Source organism: Pleurodeles waltl, chromosome 7 (genome assembly GCF_031143425.1).
Source record: "Pleurodeles waltl isolate 20211129_DDA chromosome 7, aPleWal1.hap1.20221129, whole genome shotgun sequence".
Lineage (NCBI taxonomy): Eukaryota > Metazoa > Chordata > Amphibia > Caudata > Salamandridae > Pleurodeles > Pleurodeles waltl.
Window position 1 is genome coordinate 458,040,544 of NC_090446.1, and position 21,226 is coordinate 458,061,769.

Consider the following 21,226-nt stretch of genomic DNA (forward strand, 5'->3'; position numbering starts at 1 on the left):
TGACAGGATTTCATGTTTGCCCTTTTTGTTTACTGTTTACTCGTGATCAAGACACCCTTGCATGTTGAAACGTGTTGAGTGTGTTGCCATTCAAACTTTCACTATCATATCCAATGCCAGGAGTGCACATGCTTTTTCTTCTTATTGTGGAAAGAACTGTAGTTTTTTTAAATATATATTATTATTTATTTTTTAATTTATATTGTGTGTGTGTGTATATATATATATATATATATATATATATATATATATATATATATATATATACATATATACATATATTCAAAACAACCAGCTGATAACAACTGTGACACTGCACTCCAGGAGAGTTATTATGCTTTTTTAATTGCAGTCATATAAATCACCAAACATCACCACCAACGTGTTTTGACCTACTGGTCTTGTTCACGGTGTCTTAGTGTTTTTTCAAATTATTTATAGTATCTTCCCTATCAACCACACTAGTGCATTATGGAACATGTAGTGACTTTAAAAACAAATTCTTCAAATCAAAGGATACCACAACTCACTATATTCCAAAGAATGAAATATAAACCCACATCTATGCAAAAATCTATGGAAAGCATGTTTGTCCACATTTAAAAGTCTGTAAGTAGATCCCAGAAAGGAGAACCTATGCTGTAGAATGATGTTAGTTATTTTGACAGTAATTCTGCTATAGGGGATTCACTCAGCGAACCACAGTTATTAAGCATAAGTATTAGAGTTCCTTCACTATCTGAAGATGTTATTCTTATTTCCACTTTGCTATTCTATCAATAACCTGTTTATGAATGTTACAGTTGTTACCACCTCGCAAAATCTGAAATGCAAAAATCCCATTTCCGAAATGCAAATAGCGATGCAAGCCATTACTGACTCGCAAAATTTACGATCTGAATTTGAGACCCGCAAATAGGAAGTCGCAAACTGCGAGTCGCAAACCATATGCAAAAGCCAGTCGCAAATTGCGACTAGTCACAAAAAGCCCATTTTGCACATCCCGATTACTACTGATTCAGAGCAGGTGGTAACCAGAACCAAAGTATAAAAGGAGACCCAGAAGGCATCTGGGTGACTCAAAATGGCTGAACTGTACGTGATAGCATGGAGGAGGAGAGTCCAGGCCGCCCAGTAGAGGAGGAGGAGGCAGAGACAGGAGAGGATATACCGAACCAGGCAGACACTATTTCAACAAACTAAGGAGGAGATTTATGTCAAGTATAGACTAAGCAGTGCAGCAATTTTAGAATTAATTGAACTACTTAATCCTCAGCTTGAACGACAGACAATGTGCGGCAGCGCCATCCCTACATATGTGCAAGTGCTATGCTCACTGCACCTCTTGGCCTCGGGTAGCTATCAGGGGGTGATTGCTGTAGCAGGTGGGGTATCCCAAAGTTCACTCTCATGATTCTTCAGATCATTCCTAGATGCCATACTCACACTCATGTCCAGATATATATACCTACCCAGGAATGAGGCAGAAATTAACAGCACCAAGTTAGACTTCTACAGAATTGCCAACTTCCCCCATGTTATAGGGTGTGTGGACGGGACACATATACAAATCTGCCCTCCTGCAAATCTGGAATATGTGTTCCACAATAGGAAATGTACTCACTCTCTCAACATCCAGGTGGTATGTGATGCACATAATTTCATTACTGACATTGTAGCTAAATTTCCAGGGAGTACACATGACTCATACATATTCAGGCACAGTGGGATACACCAACACCTAGAACGTGGGGAGTTTGGAGATGGATATCTATTAGGTATTGGCGAGTACACCCTGAAGCCTTACATGCAGGTCACTGTGGAAACCAAAAGCACACAAGAAAGTACGGGGTTCTCTAGAGAAGACGTCGCGGGCACAATCGTTGCCCTAGGTTGTACGTGTTCCTATTTGGAATGGGAAGGTCAGTGAGATGTCAGTAAGTAGCTGCAGAGTGTGTGGGCGGGTAGAGAAACCGGGGGGAGTTCCTTTTACGAGCTAGGTGGTCTTACACACTATATAGTGTCATGCTTCATCATTTGACCACCTAGCACCACCCAGGTAGGACAGTGCCACCTGCGCGGACTCAACCTCACTGTTAAAGGAACAGGAGGGAGTGCGTAAATAAACTTGTTTCTGGAAAGATCGGGATCCAGCTAATCTAATGAAAAATTAAAAACACCTAAGCCGACACCTGTAAGAAGTGACAAATTTAATGGTGGTGTCCGATTGGTGTGGTTAAAACAGGGGTTGGGACACCTCTGTGAGGACAAGGACTCACAGGGTCACCTAACTATCAAACCATTCATGCCCTGCTAAAATTGCTTATTTTTGTCAAACAGGTGACAGTGCATATGCTCTGAGACATGGATACTTACCCTATACCTAACACCTGGCAATGAGAAAGAGAGGCGATATAACAGTGCCCATCGGCAGACCAGAACTGTTATTGGGAGGACATTTGGCTTGTTAAAGGCAAGATTTAGGTGCCACCACCAAAGTGGAGGTGCACTCCAGTATGCCCCAGAAACAGCATGCAAGATTGTCGCCGCCTGTGCAATCCTACACAACATTGCCACCAGACGTGTCCTACATCTCACCCCTGAAGACACAGACACAGAGGATGAGGAGAAAGAGCTACCACACCGACAGCCTGGGGATAGAAGCATTGCAAATGAAGGCAGACAGAGACGGAACCACATTGCAACCCAATACTTTGGCAGGTACGTGGCAACTGTCACCACACTCACTGATGTCAGACACACATAGCCCAGTTGTGTAGTGAAACAAACAAAACCTTTTTATTACTAAACTATATGGAAAAAGAATAGTGTTGTCTGTCACAGTCTGTAATTGTCCAAATGCAATGAAGACACATTATAATTCATGTGCCTCATGTACAGTGCTGTCCGGTGGCTCACACCCTCCTCCTCGAGCAGCCACCATGGCTCATCTCTGGTGGGTCCCCTGACCCCTGCCGTACATTACCACTCCGTAGCACACGGGACTCCATGGCAGACACGCTACTGATGGTTGACCCCTCCTTGCTGTCCTGAGGGGTCTCCCCTGTGCCTCTTGCAGCCTGCCTACTTTCCATAAGGTCCACCGCATGGCTGATGCAGCCAAGTCCTTACACCACATCACCAGCAAAGTGCCCAAGTTCCACCTGTAGGCTGACTGTCCGTCTTGAGAGGCCTGTAATGTTGGTGGCAAGATGCCCAATTGATGCAGCCAGGCGGTCAAAACGTGCCGCTGTGTGGCGCTCCCTGCGCCTTGCATGTCCTCGGTCTGCCACTAGTTCAGTCACCGGATGTCGGATGGCCTGTGTCAAATCCCCCAAATGTTCATTCATTCTGGTGAACTGACTGTTCACATTCGCCAGCCCATGTGTCATGCTGCTCTGCATCCTGTTGAGAGTTCTTGTGATTGTCCTTAATTGTCTATTTTGCAGGCGCTGACCATGGATGAGGGATGCCTTAAAGCCCGCGAAGACTGCTTCCCCTACCTCCTCCTGGGGCACCGACTGAACTCTGCGCTGGCGCATTCGTCCAGCTGCTGGCTCTGATTGACTCTCTGTGGGGCTGGGCCCTGGGGTTGTGTTAGCTGCCCCCATGTCCTGTGGTTGTTCCTCTATGGACCCTGGTGGTGTCCTGCTGGGCCCAGCAATTTCACCAGCAGCCTCCTGCAGTGTCTCTGGCCCATGCTCTCCTCCCTGCCTGATGTCGCTGCTGGGGGTGTCTTGTGGGAAACCTGTGGGACATAGGGGATACACTGTCAGTCTCTCACATCTGTTTTATGCCTCATTATAAACATTTGCCTATATTCTGACTACTGTACTACATTGCCCATAATGCACTATTCTAGAGGTTGCTAGACTGGAATGGAGCTAGTCTGGTGGTGCCTGCTGCTGTGTACTGGGATAATGTGTATACTGCATTTGTGGGTGTCAAAGCATATCTCATGGTACTCACTTTTGGATGTCCCTGGCGCTGAACTGCCCACTTCTCCCATGCCAATGATGGCCTCTGGCTCCAGGGTCTGCTCAACCATGCTTTCCAGGGCTGTGGGTGGTGGGGCGGTGGATGGTTCTCCTCCGGTGCCCCTCATCTCCCTCATGCGCTCTGCAACACTCTCCTTCATCCTGGAGCGCAGGTCGTACCACCGTTTCATAATTTCCTCAAGGGTGCGGTGGCTCACCCCTATGGCATTTATCTTGTCTTGGATCTGCTGCCATATCCTTTTCTTTTGAGTGTCTGGGACACTCATTGCTGCCTTGCCAAAAAGTGAATCGTGGTGCAGGCAGCATTTTTCAGTCAGCACCTCCAGCTCTTTGTCGGAAAACTTCACTTTCCTCCTCCTGCCAGCAGTGCCCGTCTCCTCCATTGTTGCAGCAGCTCCTCTCTCCTGGGTGTGGCACAGCAGTTTGGAATGGGTGTGGTCCTCCCTCCTCCCAGGTGTATTTGATGACTTCCTGGTTCTGATGTCATCACCAAGAGCCAGGAAGCGGGTTTCCAAACTGTTGTGCTGCACCAGCAGGCAATTTGCGAGTCAGTCGCAATTTGCAATACCCTTCTCGCAAATTGCGACCTCGCTAAAAGCGAAGGTCGCAAATTGCGGTGCGACACCTATGTGACTCGCAAATTGGTATCGCAAATGTTTCTTGAATTTGATTTTGCGAGTTGGAAATAACGATTCGCATGGAGTCGCTATTTCCGATTCACAAAATTTTACTTACCTACATCTGGCCCCAAGTGTATCCATTCATATTCCATAGTAAACAGTTGCATATCTATATGTAATATAATATATAATGGTATACATGTTATTGCATCTTGGAGTATAAGCGATAGTGAAGTTCCTCATCCCCATTGAGACCCCTTAGGCTCTTGGTTCTTAACTGTATTATAAATCGTGATTCCATCCTTCTTAGTAATGAGAGGGGAGGAGACCAAGAGATGAAACTGTCAATACTTGCAATTCCAAAGAATTTCATATCTGTCCAACTGGCTTCATCAGGTATCATCAAAAGTTTGGCCATGGCATATGTCAGATCCTGATTTTGCACAGCTCTAATATGTTCTAAGAGACGTTTTTTGAGGGTGCAGATTGTACTGCCCACGTAGCGTAATCCACAGAGACACGCTGTGGTCTATATAATTGAATGTCCTGTGGATTACGCTACGTGGGCAGTACAATCTGCACCCTCAAAAAACGTCTCTTAGAACATATTAGAGCTGTGCAAAATCAGGATCTGACTTATGCCATGTGCCAACAAGGTGCAGCAGTCAGGTGTTCTAACTTTCACTTACCTTGCCAGGGTGAAATCGAAATGTTGAGAAAAAAAGTATTTCTTCCTGTGCCTCCTTTCGTACTACAGATCTCAGTGCCCCTTTAATCCACTACCACACACTCACTGTCTCTTGTTCTCACATTTAAAGTACCCTGCTTTTTATTTGTAGGATGGTTGTTCCGTCATTCTCTTCGTCCTTCTTTCGGCTTTGTGTGTTTATACTCTCTTGCTGTTGTTCAATTTCTAATGTGGAAAAGTAAGTGCCAGTCCCAATAATAAGTGTGCCCCAACCCCTCCCACCACAACCACCGACTCAAATTAAGCACTGCGTGTGATATACAAAATTAAGGCACTGTGGTGTGAGGGAAAAAGCTGCACATCTTTTATTCCAAAATACCTAATGGGGGTGAACCTAAACACAGCAAAGGGGTACACAGAGGTGCAAGACAGTTGTCTATTTGAAAATTACTACTTGGGCATAGTGAACATGGCCAGGCCTGCAGCGACATAATTGATAACAGAACTCAAGAGTAATTTGCTAGTGGGCCTGGTAATAGCATTACTGAATTAGCAGACTCGATAGAGGCTTGCCAGTCTTCTGTTCTTTAAATAACATTCAACAAAGCACCTCAACCTATATTATCAAAAGGGAAACGCAAAAGGACAAGAAAGCAAATTAAAAGGTGTCAGGGAGCAAAAGCACAAAGAATAAAGGATTCAACTGTGATACTCTTTTCAGTATTTAAAACAATAGTAGTACACTCAGGCACAGTTGATAGTCCTAAGTTTGTGATCAACTAAGCTTCTGCTATCTCCAAGGTAGATTTGGAACAAGCAGACACGTACTTGTGGAAATTGTACTATCAAACCAAAGGAGCATCTCCTGAGCCCACAGTTAATTCAGCCTATGTCTCTCCCAGCACGAATCTGGGACAATGCAGCACCCTACACCAATCACCTCAAAAAGTGCAAAAAGTGCTAGGTGCAGATAATTTGTCTACTCTTTTGTGGCCATTCGACCTTCCTACTTCTGTTGACGAGTATGCACCATCGCCAAATTTGGACTGTAGGCCGAGTACTAATTTTAGTTTTAGGCGCTTTACACCCGTGGTGGCAAATATATGGAAGAAGGACTGTTTACGACGATCAACAAAATGTAACAACCATTTGAATGCAGCATTGCCTCAGCAGCAACCTTCACTGAGAAATAGTGATTATTACATCACTAAGATGGAGGATGGTGTGGGCGTGTGACTTCGTAATATTAGGCTAAGGTGACACTGAAAGAGGGCAGTAATAGCTACTACCCTCAGAGGTCGACTTGAATCTTTTGACTGGAGTATGTGATCATCCAATTTAGGAATGAGAACCAATAGCCATAAACAATGAAATTATGCAATATTTCGGCCCTCATTACGACTCTGGCGGTCGGTGATAAAGTGGCGGTAATACTGCCAACAGGCTGGCGATAAGTACCGCCAAATTATGACCATCGCAGTTATATCCCTGAAAGACAGCCAATGTACCACACTGACCACCAGGGCGGAAACAACAGTCACCATGGCGGTAGCCGCCTACAGCCGGACGGCAGACAAAGTTCTGCCCACCATATTATGACATGGCAATCTGCCACCTTTTCTGGGGCGGTACAAACGCCATCAAAAGCCTGGCGGAAACACATCACAGAAGTGAAAGGACTAACCATTGGAGACACAGGGAAGAACCACGCCGCCATGGAACCCGAACTGCAAGTATTCCCAATGATCTTCTACATTATGCTCCACCATGAACACCAACGCCGGCAAAGACGAGGGTGGTGAGTACAGCCGTCTAGCACACAAGCGAGGGAGAGAGGGAAGAAAAAGAGAGTGACACACATACGCACAACACACACACCTAACACACACACCTAACACACACACCATACACGCAAACAGCTGCACACGAAAAACAATTCATCTCCGTAAATCGGCTGAATAATGCAAGCACAACAGGAATTGACTAAAGTGATTATAATAAGAGCAACACAAAATTAATAATTCGATTTGGCAATGCAACAGCTATGTACAAATGTACAAAAAAGGGACACTGCCCAGTCCTCAGTTCACAGGGGCCACATGGCAAAGTCCAAGGCCCCACTTGTTCCCTGCACCAATATGGAGAGAACACTGCAGGGGCATCAGTTGGCAAAAAGGCAGGCACCTCAGGGGGAGCGGGGTACCTCAGCCGGATGCGGAAACAAGACCACTGGTTCTGGAGGGGACAACATGCCCATTACTCTGTCCTGGGGAGTGCACGGCCACAGCCTCTGGAATGGGTGAATACCTCATTGGTTCTGGAGGGGACAACATGCCCTATGCTTGGTCATGGGTAGTGCAAGGCCACAGTCTCTCAGGTGGGTGATTTTCCCACTGGTTCTGGTGGGGGCAACATGCCCTGTGCTTGGTCCTGGGGAGTGCAAGGCCACAGTCTCTCAGGTGGGTGACTTGCCCACTGGTTCTGGTGGGGGCAGCCTGCCCTGTGCTTGGTCCTGGGGAGTGCAAGGCCACAGTCTCTCGAGTGGGTGACTGGTTCTGGTGGGGACAGGCCGGACAGCAGCCCATGAAGGCTGGATCATATGGTGTTCGTCGGCAATGACGGCAGCACTGTGGTGGTGGTGGTAGTGGGAGGCTCCTGCTCAGCCCCTGCACCCTCCGATGGCTGCACTGTGGTGGTAGTGGGAGGCTCCTGCTCAGCCCCTGCACTCACTGATGGCTGCACAACCACGGCTGGCGGTAGGGGCTCTGTGACAGCTGCTGGTGCAGGCTCCTTGCCCTTTTTTGTGGCTGGTGCAGGTGCACTCCCCTTTCTGCTGGATGGTGCAGGCTCCTTCTCCTTTCTGCTGGCTGGTGCAGGCTCCGTCCCCTTCAGTATATGTGGCTTGGAATCCTTTCCACCACAATTAGGTGCTCTGGAACTGGGCCTGTGAACTGTTTGGCTGAGGTGCTTGGCTGGGTTCTTGACACCCTGGCCATATGTGCAGGACTGGGAGGGGGTAGGGAAGAGGTCAATGGTGGAAAGGAAAAGCTTTTTAGGGACACTGGGGCTGGAAGAGGGAGAAGAAATGGGAGTGGAGGATGAGGGAGTGGTTGTTAGAGGTGTTTGTCTGCTAGATTTGGGTGCAGGTGCATGGGTTGTGTGCTGTTGTGAGGTGGATGGCTGTTGGGTGTCTGAGTGCTTGCATTTGGGTAATTTAGGAGGGGGGAACAGACACGGTCAGAGAGGACACAGGGGACGTGTGCATGGATGATGTGGAGGTGTCTGCCAGTGAGGTGTGTGTTCTGCTTGGTGTGGTGATGATGCAGGTAGTGGATGATGATGAGGTGCATGCAGGTGTGAGTGTGAATGTAACTGGGTGGGAGGTAGAGGAGGAGGAGGAGGGGGGGAGACAGTGGAAATAGTGGATGTGGTGGATGATAATGTAGTGCATGTAGGTGTGAGTGTGGATGTAACTGGGTGGAGGAGGAGGAGGGGGAGACAATGGAAATAGTGGATGTTGTTGTGTCTGCAACTGAATGGTGTTTGTGTGAGTGCCTGTGTGTTGAGGTGTGGTGCTTTTGTTTGCCTGTGACACTCTTGGGTGTTGTCCTGTGTGCATGGTCATCTTGCTGTGTGCTTGAGATGGGTTGGGGTTGAGGAGAATGGGACTGGGAAGTGGTGGTCGGAGGTGGGGCGGTTGAAACAGGGACAATTCCTGCCATCAGAGAAGAGGCCAGAGCCTGGATCGATCTCTGTTTGGCCGCCAATCCACTGTGAATGCCCTCCAGGAATGCATCACATTGCTGCATCTGGGCTGCCAGCCCCTGGATGGCATTCACAATGGTTGATTGCCCTACAGAGATGGATCGCAGGAGGTCAATAGCCTCCTCACTCAGGGCAGCAGGGCTCACTGGGGGCAGGGCCTGAGGTGCCTGGGGCAAAGGCGATGCCCACCCTCCTGGGTGAGCGGGCACGGGCAATTCTCTGAGGGGCTGCTGGGAAGGCGGTGCCCGCCACCACAAGGGAGCTCCTATCAGAGGAGGTATCTGAGTATGTATTGTCCCCTCCAGTCTCCCCCGTAGTGCTCTCCTCACCCTCCATCCCACTGGTTCCCTCAGCATCAGTGGACTCTGCCTCCTGGGTCCTGTGGGATGCAGCTCCCTCCGTCGCCGGTTCCTCTGCTCCTCCGCCAGAAGATGATAATTCACATACGGACAGGATGACAAAATAAGGAAGTGGGGAGTGAGACAAAGGATACACTGGGTCAATGACTGCACCAACACCACTGTTGGCGTACACAGCACCCTCACACACAGGGTACAGGCCTACACACTATGCTTTGCACTACCAGTGATATTGCTAGCCACCAAGGCATGAGGAGGAGCACACAACGTCAACTGTAGCACACCTGGGACCCACGCAGCCCTGACCAGTAGTAGATGCTAACAAGCTAGGTAGGCAGTATTTCCTCTTCAGACCCTTTGCCACCAGAGGACCTACGCTGCTATGTCTGGCCTGGCCTAGGGGCACCTACTGACACACAAACACCACCCGGATACTACTCCTCCTGCCGTTTCCTTCAATGATGGTCACTGTGCTCACCCCCTTGTGGCTGCTGTGTTGCCCTCAAGCGCCCATCCAGTTCAGGATAGGCCACCACCAGTATGCGGGCCATCAGGGAGGTCAGAGTTCGACGGGCACTCCTTCCTTGTTGAGAGGCCATCCCCGGCTGGGCATCCGCGGTCTTCCATGCTCAGCATCTCAGGTCCTCCCAATGTTTGCAACAGTGGGTGCTCCGCATGCCATAGACCCACTGGGTCCACACCTCCTTGGTGATGGCATGCCATATACCCTTTTGATGGGTGCTCACCTGCACAGGCAATACAGACAGGAGAACACCATTAAACAAACAGTCCAGCCAGTTACACAAATGGCCCACCATACCCGTTTCCAGCACTATTGGCACACACATAGCCCAGCACTCAGTGTGTACCCAGCCAGAAGGACATCCCTCCCCCCTTACACGATGCCTTCACACACACGTCCATACATGCATGCCACATGCATCATGCCCACAGTGTACTCGCCTGTTGGTCTGGAGGCCCCTACAGCAGTCCGTACTGGGGTAGGACCCCATCCACCAGTCATTCCAACTCCTCCGAAGTGAAAGCTGGGGTCCTTTCCCCGGTCACACAGGCCATGGTAGGTTCCAGACACAGGTCACAGCAGCACATGCAGTGTAGGTGCTCTCCTATGGAAGGTCAGGAAACAAGTGAGGAATCAGATAGAAAATGGCGGTCACGTCCACAGCCGTGCATACCGTCACCGCTGGCGTAGATCACCATTGGCCACTGTACCCCATAGGGCCCAATATTAACCAATGAGGAATTGCACGGCGGTTCCCGACCACCTCCTGCCACGGCGTACAACGTCAGCGGCATTACCTCTCTTCCACCGGTCCCTCCACACAGGACAGGCAGACGCCATTTCAGGGGGGGTAGGCCTAAGGAATAATTCTGCGTCACAGGGGAAATAGGCACATACTGGACAAATCACACTGACCCATTACATGTTTACAGATTGCAAACTACTGTTGTGGCTCCATTGTTCAGTTTGTGACAGCCTCCTCACTCTTTTGTCCCTTAGATTCCTACCGCTGCGGATGAATAGGAGATGGAGCCATACCCCGTGTACAGACCCTTAGTGAACTTGGCTACACTGGAGGACAGGCACATAATACTCACCTATAGACTGGACAGGGCCAACATCACAGAGCTGTGTGACCAATTGGAGCCTGACCTGATATCTGCTATCCGTCATCTGACTGGGATCCCCCCTCTTGTGCAAGTTCTATCAGTGCTCCATTTCCTGGCAACTGGTTATTTCCAAATGACAGTGGGCTTGGCATCTGGAATGTCACAGCCAATGTTTTCAATAGTGCTTACAAGAGTATTTTCTGCCCTGATAAAACACATGTGCCGCTACATTGCATTCCCCCAGGTTGAGGATTTGGTCACTGTGAAGGCTGAGTTTTATCCAATGGAACATATCCCCAATATAATTGGGATGATTGATGGAACACATATTGCATTTGTCCCCCCAAACCCCCGCTAGAATGAACAGGTGTTCAGGAATCGTAAGAGTTTCCACTCTATGAATGTGCAGATGGTGTGCCTGGCGCACCAGTACATCTCCCACGTCAATGCTAAGTACCCTGGGTCAGTGCATGATGCCTTTGTCCTGAGGAATAGCAGCATCCCAAATGTGATGGGCCAACTACAGAGGCACAGGGTGTGGCTAACAGGTGAGCGCTAGTTCCCACCCAGTATATGTTGGTGTATGGGTATGGTGTGGCCATATAGGATAGTGTGTGGCTAAATGTTGTCCCTCAATATTTGCAGGTGACTCTGGTTACTCAAACTTATCATGGCTGCTGACCCTGTGAGGAATGCCAGAACAAGGGCAGAAAAACGTTATAATGAAGCAAATGGGCGAACCAGAAGAATAATTGAGAGAACCTTTGGCCTCCTGAAGGCCAGGTTCCGGTGCCTCCATCTGACAGGTGGATGCCTGTGCTACTCACCCAAGAAGGTCTGCCAGATAGTTGTGGCATGCTGCATGTTGCACAACCTGGCCATCAGACGCCATGTCCCTTTTCTGCAGGAGGAGGAACCTGGAGATGTCCCTGTGGCAGCAGTGGACCCTGTGGACAATGAGGATGAGGAGGCAGAGGATAAGGACAACAGAACAACTGTAATCCGCCTGTACTTCCAATGACACACAGGTGAGACAGTGTATCTTTACATTTCAATGACTTTGGTTGTATTCTGCGTGGCATTGGCATGCTGGTATTTCCCACTTTTATGCCCACTTACTGTTCCCTCTGGCTATTCACTTTGGTGATTTGACAAATACTCCTGGTGTGATCACAACAGCCAGCTACAGGTCATTAATTCTATGCTCATTCTATGTACAGTTCTTTTGCACTGGTTGTATCTGTTTCAGTCAATACATATTTGAAATACATGACATACTCAAAATCGATTTTTATCATCGGGTGTTTATTGAAGTGTTAACTAATAGGGGGAAGTGCAATGGGATGGGGTGATGATGGAGGAAAGTCCAGGGTATTGTTCCAGTCTGTTTGTAGCACAGGTTCATTGTCCAAGGGGCCATAGGAAGGGGAGCAATGGCAGGTCAAGGTGGACTGTGTGACTGTGTGGGACACAAGGGGGACAATGAGGAGTGTCTCATTTCCTGGTGGAGGTCTTGGCAAGTGTCTCTGGCTTCTGTCTGGATCGCAGGGAACGTTTGTGGGTGGTTTACCTTCTGCAGGGGAGGGGTGTTGATGGCCTGTGAGTCCTGTGGGGGGGGGCTCCTGGCCACTAGCGGCAGTGGAAGTGGAAGGCTGTTCCGATGACTGGCTAGTGGCAGAGGCCCGCTGGTGTGAGACTGCCTTTCTCATAATGTTGGCCATGTCTGCCAGCACCTCTACTATGGAGATCAGGGGGTTGTTGATGGCCTGCAAGTCCTCCCTGATCCCCTGGTACTGTCCCTCCGGCAGCTGCCTGTTCTCCTGCACGTTGTCCAGGATCTAGCCCATCGTGTCGTGGGAATGTTGATAGGCTCCCAGGATCTCGGAGAGTGCCTCTTGGAGAGTTGGTTTCTTGGGCCTCTCCTCCCCCTGGCGCACAGCAGTCCTCCCAGTGTCCCTGTTGGCCTGTGCCTCTGTCCCCTGAACCGTGTGCCCACTGCCACTGAGCCCAGGTCCCTGATTGTCTTGTGTGAGAGGTGTAGCCTGGGGTCCATGTACAGGTCAGCACCCTCCTGATTGACGTGTCCTGGGGACAGATGTTTGGGGATGCTGGTGGGTGCTGTGGTGTTGGTTCCTGACGGTGGAGGCTCTGTGGTGGTGTGTGACTGGGCTTGGGTAACCGGCTGTCCAGTGATCCCTGATAGGCCAGGTAGATCGTCCAGATCCTGAAGTCCAGAGTTACTGTCATCACTGTGGGCCTCTTCTGTTGGGGGACTGGATAGTGTTGGCACCACCTCTCCGGTGACATTGGCTGGGGTACCTGTGGGGATGTAAATGATGTGTTATGGTTAATGTGTATGACATATACATCGCTGGCTTCCCCTCTATGGTTGTTGTTGTCCTGCCAGCTTTTCCTTGTGTATGTTGGTGTATGGTGGGATTGTTAGTTCTCTATGCTATGCATGCTTTAGTGATGAGTGTCCATGCAGGGCTGTAAGGGGTGTCCATGCATTGGTATAGCATGCAGAGCCTGGCATTGGGATTAGTGAGATGTGATGGTGGGGTGTATGGGATGGAGTGAAGTGATGGGCGTGAGGGTGAGGGTTTGTGATGGCATGCAGGTAGGGAGGTGATAATAGTAGAGAGTTGACTTACCAGAGTCCAGTCCTCCTCTGACTCCAGCCAGGCCCTCAGGATGCAGTATTGCCAAGAGTTGCTCCTTCCAGGCTGTGAGTTGTGGGGAGGAGGTGGGAGTCCACTATCAGTCCTCTGTATAGCGAGCTGGTGTCTTGCTGCTATGGAACGTACCTTCCCCCGTAGGTCATTCCACCTCTTCCTGATGTCGTCCCTTGTTCTTGGGTGCTGTCCCATGGCGTTGACCCTGTCCACGATTCTCCACCATAGCTCCATCTTCCTAGCTATTGATATCTGCTGCCCCTGTTCTCCAAATGGCTGTGGCTCTACCCTGACAATTTCCTCCACCATGACCCTTAACTCCTCCTCAGTGAAATGGGGGTGCCTTTGTGGTGCCATGGGTGTTATGTGATGTATGTTGGTGAGAGTGTGTTTGGTAATGTGTTGGAGTGTGTGAAGTGGGGTGCGTGAGGGATGTATGAGTGTATATGGTGTGTGTATGTAGTTGTGTCAGTGGTCTTGGTGTCTGTCTTGTGCCAATTAATTGTAATTGTAAAGGGTTGTGGGTAATGTGGGTGTGTGTTGTATAGTTGTGTGGGTGTGGTGTGTGTATGGGTGTCAGGTGTGTGTTGTTTGAATTGTCCAATGTGGTGTTTTTTGTGAGCACGATGATATATACTGCCAATAGTTTACCGCTGTTGAATGTCTGCCGTGGTGATTCGTGGGTCATAATGTGATGGGCGGTGTTCTGTTGGTATAACAGTGTGGGTTTTGGTACCGCCAGTTTATCACTGACCTTTGGCCTGGCGGATTTGTGTCTGTGTCTGAATTCTGTCAGATTGGTCTGTGTGTGTCATAATATGGTGAATGGATATCCACCGCCGCAGCGGTAAGTTGGCAGCCGCCAGCGTGGCGGTAAGCAGGATTTACCGCCAATGTCATAATGAAAGCCTAAGTCAGTAATTTATACACACCATGCCCTATGTGGGCATGAATCACCACACCAATTTAGTAAAGTTTAAACATTTATTGCCCTTAAATTGACAATGCTAAGGTAACATAAATGATGCTCAAAACCAAATAATAGCAATATAGGAACAACACAGGCTGTCCAAAACATCTGAAAAATCTCAACCTAATAAAAGAAATTACCATTAAACACACCAAGAGAAAAACAGAATAACAACAAATTATGTGGAAAATAGCAAGGCTCCATTTAGTTGTGCAATCGAATCAATCACAATCAATTAACAAACATTTAAATTAGTTGTTGGATCTGACATCCTAACTACCAAACTCTAGTTTGAAAAGCATGTGTGGGCTTAATGCAAAATAAAAATAAGACAAATATTAATTTGGAAAAAATCTGACTATTGTGCTTACCAAAAAATATGCAGTTGAATTTCTAAAGGGGAAAACCTACAAAGAAAAAATAAATGCACATTGGTTATACCTCTCCTAAATGAGACAGCAGCTTGTAGAGCCTTTATCAGTGGAGAAGAGGAACAGCAGGTCTTCAGCGATCAGGAACATAGGAAAGGGAAAAACAGTTCAGTAATGTTGTGCCTGATGTAACTGAACTGTTAAAATCATAACTTGACTGCGAAGAAAGCTAAACAGAAACTGACTCTGAATGGAACTAAAAGGAATCTAAACTGATTTACATCACCAAAAGCTTGCTGTCTTAAAGTCCAAACATTACTAGCTAAGCTTCTATTGGACAAGACTATGAGGTGGGTTAGTGTGCGGCCAATAGACTTTCATCTGAGACTCTGTTGTATCTCTTTTCGTTACTTTTCCTAGATAGGCTCACTTTCACGCTTCTCTGTGGACAGCAATTTCCGTGTAACAATAATTAAGCTAAACAGCAGCACCAAACACGACATTTAGCTGACATTGCTTCCTTTCGGTCACTATGGTTCATTGTTAAAGACTCCAACATTTATCACAAGGAAATACAGTACGGGCATAACAGGGAGAGCAGAAGCTTTCCACTGTGCACATTTAATAGGATGTCTAATAAACAATGGGGCATACTTAAGACCCCCTAGTGCCACCAGAGGGTCACTTTTCGTGACGCTCTGGTGGTGCTAAGCACTGCTCCATATTTACAAGGAGGTTTAATGCCACTTTTTGTGGCACTACATCTCCTTGTAAATATGGGCCCCTCTGACGTAGTTTTCTGTGTCAGAGGGTCGTGCAATGGGTGTTGCTGTGGGCATTCCACCGCAACACCCATTTCTTTTGACGCTGCCTTAGGTTTACAAGTTGTTGTAAATCTGAGGTAGCAGCAAAAACGAATGCCACGCCAGTGGTGGCCTTAGCATGGCAAAACGAGGAGGAATGCTTTTATTCCTCCTTGTTTTTTGTTTTTCTATGTGTGCTGTGTTAGAAATGGGGATTCTGGTTGCCTAGGGTATGCACCTAAGCCAGACAGAGCCCACCCAATCTAGTCAGGGTGAGGGAGTTACACATCCAAGATAACCCATGCTCACCCCCTTGGTAGCTTGGCACAATCAGTCAGGCCTATCCCAGATGCAATGTGAAAACTTTGCACAAAACACACAACACACATGACGCACTATCCCCACCACAAAGAAAACACAACACCAAGTTCTAAAAAAATAAACTGTATTGTACATAACATCATTAGACCAAACACAACATGTCAGTAATACCCTGCCACCCAAGCAGTTGTCAGAACATTACACAGTACTGTTACTCTGCAGAAACCAGCAGTAGTCACACATAACACACAGGTTACTTATTATTCTGCAACGTAAGCAGTAGTCAGGAGTCACATTAATATAGAAATAACTTGTCATGAAAGAACCATGAATGCCCATACCAGGAACATTATAAAATCCATAGCAAATCATAACACATATTATCAGGGAATACCCGTAAAAGGAACATTAGCAGATGCATATGGCACATCATGTGGCAAGTTAGACTAAACACAGACGCTTATTCACAGTACCTGGTTTTTTTTCTATGTGGAGGGCACCTTGAGAACCATGCCAAAAATAGGGGGCCCCTGGCACTCTGTGGTGCTCAATCAGGGGCCACTCTGGTGATTGGGGGGGGTGTAGGAGGCTGGATTGGCTTGTAGTGAGTACCAAGGGGTACTTGCACCTTGCACCAGGCCCAGTTATCCCTTATTAGTGTATAGGGTGTCTAGCAGCATAGGCTGATAGATAATGGTAGCTTAGAAGAGCAGCTTAGGCTGAACTAGGAGACGAGTGAAGCTCCTACAGTACCACTTAGTGTCATATGCACAATATCATAAGAAAACACAATACACAGTTATACTAAAAATAAAGGTACTTTATTTTTATGACAATATGCCAAAGTATCTCAGAGTGTACCCTCAGTGAGAGGATAGGAAATATACACAAGATATATATACACAATACCAAAATATGCAGTAATAGTCTTAGAAAACAGTGCAAACAATGTATAGTTACAATAGGATGCAATGGGGACACATAGGGATAGGGGCAACACAAACCATATACTCCAAAAGTGGAATGCGAACCACGAATGGACCCCAAACCTATGTGACCTTGTAGAGGGTCGCTGGGACTATTAGAAAATAGTGAGGGTTAGAAAAATAGCCCACCCCAAGACCCTGAAAAGTGAGTGCAAAGTGCACTAAAGTTCCCCAAAGGACAAAGAAGTCGTGATAGGGGAATAATGCAGGAAAGACACAAACCAACAATGCAACAACAATGGATTTCCAATCTAGGGTACCTGTGGAACAAGGGGACCAAGTCCAAAAGTCACAAGCAAGTCGGAGATGGGCAGATGCCCAGGAAATGCCAGCGGTGGTTGCAAAGAAGCTTCTACTGGACAGAAGAAGCTGTGGTTTCTGCAGGAACGAAAAGGGCTAGAGACTTCCCCTTTGGTGGACAGATCCCTCTCGCCGTGGAGAGTCGTACAGAAGTGTTTTCTCGCCGAAAGACCGCCAACAAGCCTTGCTAGCTGCAAATCGTGCGGTAAGCGTTTTTGGATGCTGCTGTGGCCCAGGAAGGACCAGGATGTCGCAAATTGCGTCAGGAGAGAGAGGGGACGTCGAGCAAGACAAGGAGCCCACTCAGCAGCAGGTAGCACCCAGAGAAGTGCCAGAAACAGGCACTACAAGGATGCGTGAAACGGTGCTCACCCGAAGTCGCACAACGAAGTCGCCGGAGAACAACTTAGGAGGTCGTGCAATGCAGGTTAGAGTGCCGTGGACCCAGGCTGGACTGTGCACAAAGGATTTCCGCCGGAAGTGCACGGAGGCCGGAGTAGCTGCAAAAGTCGCGGTTCCCAGCAATGCAGTCTGGCATGGGGAGGCAAGGACTTACCTCCACCAAACTTGGACTGAAGAGTCACTGGATTGTGGGAGTCACTTGGACAGAGTTGCTGGATTTGAGGGACCTCGCTCGTCGTGCTGAGAGGAGACCCAAGGGACCGGTAATGCAGCTTTTTGGTGCCTGCGGTTGCAGGGGGAAGATTCCGTCGACCCACAGGAGATTTCTTTGGAGCTTCTAGTGCAGAGAGGAGGCAGACTACCCCCACAGCATGCACCACCAGGAAAACAGTCGAGAAGGCGGCAGGATCAGCGTTACAGAGTTGCAGTAGTCGTCTTTGCTACAATGTTGCAGTTTTGCAGGCTTCCAGCGCGGTCAGCAGTCGATTCCTTGGCAGAAGGTGAAGAGAGAGATGCAGAGGAACTCGGATGAGCTCTTGCATTCGTTATCTAAAGTTTCCCCAGAGACAGAGACCCTAAATAGCCAGAAAAGAGGGTTTGGCTACCTAGGAGAGAGGATAGGCTAGCAACACCTGAAGGAGCCTATCAGAAGGAGTCTCTGACGTCACCTGGTGGCACTGGCCACTCAGAGCAGTCCAGTGTGCCAGCAGCACCTCTGTTTCCAAGATGGCAGAGGTCTGGAGCACACTGGAGGAGCTCTGGACACCTCCCAGGGGAGGTGCAGGTCAGGGGAGTGGTCACTCCCCTTTCCTTTGTCCAGTTTCGTGCCAGAGCAGGGCTAAGGGGTCCCTGAACCGGTGTAGACTGGCTTATGCAGAAATGGGCACCAAATGTGCCCATGAAAGCATTTCCAGAGGCTGGGGGAGGCTACTCCTCCCCTGCCTTCACACCATTTTCCAAAGGGAGAGGGTGTAACACCCTCTCTCAGAGGAAGTCCTTTGTTCTGCCATCCTGGGACAAGCCTGGCTTGACCCCAGGGGGGCAGAAACCTGTCTGAGGGGTTGGCAGCAGCAGCAGCTGCAGTGAAACCCCAGGAAAGGCAGTTTGGCAGTACCAGGGTCTGTGCTACAGACCACTGGGATCATGGGATTGTGCCAACTATGCCAGGATGGCATAGAGGGGGCAATTCCATGATCATAGACATGTTACATGGCCATATTCGGAGTTACCATTGTGAAGCTACATATAGGTAGTGACCTATATGTAGTGCACGCGTGTAATGGTGTCCCCGCACTCACAAAGTCCGGGGAATTGGCCCTGAACAATGTGGGGGCACCTTGGCTAGTGCCAGGGTGCCCTCACACTAAGTAACTTTGCACCTAACCTTTACCAGGTAAAGGTTAGACATATAGGTGACTTATAAGTTACTTAAGTGCAGTGTAAAATAGCTGTGAAATAACGTGGACGTTATTTCACTCAGGCTGCAGTGGCAGGCCTGTGTAAGAATTGTCAGAGCTCCCTATGGGTGGCAAAAGAAATGCTGCAGCCCATAGGGATCTCCTGGAACCCCAATACCCTGGGTACCTCAGTACCATATACTAGGGAATTATAAGGGTGTTCCAGTAAGCCAATGTAAATTGGTAAAATTGGTCACTAGCCTGTTAGTGACAATTTGAAAGAAATGAGAGAGCATAACCACTGAGGTTCTGGTTAGCAGAGCCTCAGTGAGACAGTTAGGCACCACACAGGGAACACATACATATAGGCCACAAACTTATGAGCACTGGGGTCCTGGCTAGCAGGGTCCCAGTGACACATAACAAACATACTGAAAACATAGGGTTTTCACTATGAGCACTGGGCCCTGGCTGGCAGGATCCCAGTGAGACAGTGAAAACACCCTGACATACACTCACAAACAGGCCAAAAGTGGGGGTAACAAGGCTAGAAAGAGGCTACTTTCTCACAGGGGGTGGCACGCACCCCCTCCATTTTCATGCAGGGGGCCCCTCCTGGGGAAACTGCAGTCTTCTGCCTGCCCCAGGGCCACAACTGGCCCTCCTGGGGAGAAGCTCAGCAACAAAGTAAGGGGCCAAGAGGCACGGGGACCTCTGATGAGGTTTCCTCCCTACCCACAACCTCCAAAAGCAGATAAGGGGCCCGGTGTGGCCGGGAGCCTCAGTTGAGGCTTACTTCCCCACCTGTCCTCAGGAAATAACAGAAGGGCCCTACGGGGCATGGAGCCTCCGATGAGGCCTCCTCCCTGCCCATCTTGCCCCCACTAGCTGGCTCGCCCATACCCGACCTGGTACACGAGTCCAACGCAGGCCACAGCGGTGATCCGGCAACAGTTGGGGCCGGTTGGTAACCATTGGGCACTCCTCGGAGCATGCTTCTCCCCGGGTGCACTACTAGTACCGCGCTCACTCCAGTCTTCACTCGGTGATGCCCTGAGGGCATGGGACAAAGTGCGCTTTCGACGCGCTCGTGTTTTGTGAACGCCCGGGTTGCGACGGTGATTCTTTCACCCCAGCATGCGGCAAGCACTTACAAAGCACGAAACGAATAAAAAGAAAGCACTCCCCAGGCGCTTTAACAGTTAAAGTGAGCAACTCTCCAGGTGCCCATACAGCAGGCTGAGCACTTCTCCAGCGATACATGCCTAGAAGAAAGTGCTTCTTAAGGTGCTATGCAGTAAACATAGAGTGCTCCTCATGTGCTATGGTAGGTGCTGGGAGGGGTCAGGGGCCACAGCCCCCAGCCCCTGGGGACACAAAATATGGAGTACAGGGTGGTAGGGACCAGTAACAGGCCAGCACAAAGGGTTGCAGTCAGTGGCAGTTCCTCCAAGTGACCCAGCTAGTCACAGGTCAGCACAGCAGCAGCAGTCCAAGGCAGTTCCTTGTGAGTCCCTCCAGCAGCATTCTGCGTCCATCTACAAGTATGTTTCTTATGTCAAAAGTGTCTCCAAAGTGTGGGGAAAACTCCCCTGTACTTATACTCAGTTTTGCAAAGGTTTAACAAAGAGGGGAAGATGAGGTTCTAACCATTTACAACAGTTTCCAGAAGTGTCCCCTCTCTCCTCCAGCACAGGCTCCAGACATCAGTTGGGGGTAAATGAGCCCTTTGTGTGAGGTTAGGGCACAGCCTTTACAACTGTGGGTGTGCCCCTCCTCCCCTTCTCTCAGCCCAGGCAGACCATTCAATATGCAGATCAACTGTCACTATGCCCAGACCTGGATTGGAGCCAAGCTGCAAAACACCAGAGTCATAAGCACAGAGAAATGCTCACTTTCTAGAAGTGGCATTTCTGTAATGATAATAAAAATCCACCTA

At 48.8% G+C, this 21,226-nt stretch overlaps 1 long non-coding RNA gene across 1 annotated transcript in view; it reads left to right on the forward strand.

Annotated features, from left to right (window-relative positions):
* Window positions 1–324: 324 nt before the first annotated feature.
* LOC138304185 (uncharacterized) overlaps window positions 325–21,226 on the forward strand; it is a 29,209-nt gene continuing 8,307 nt past the window's right edge. The window contains exon 1 of the long non-coding RNA XR_011205516.1: window positions 325–2,721. This is a non-coding gene — a long non-coding RNA (uncharacterized lncRNA). The remainder of the gene's footprint in view (window positions 2,722–21,226) is intronic.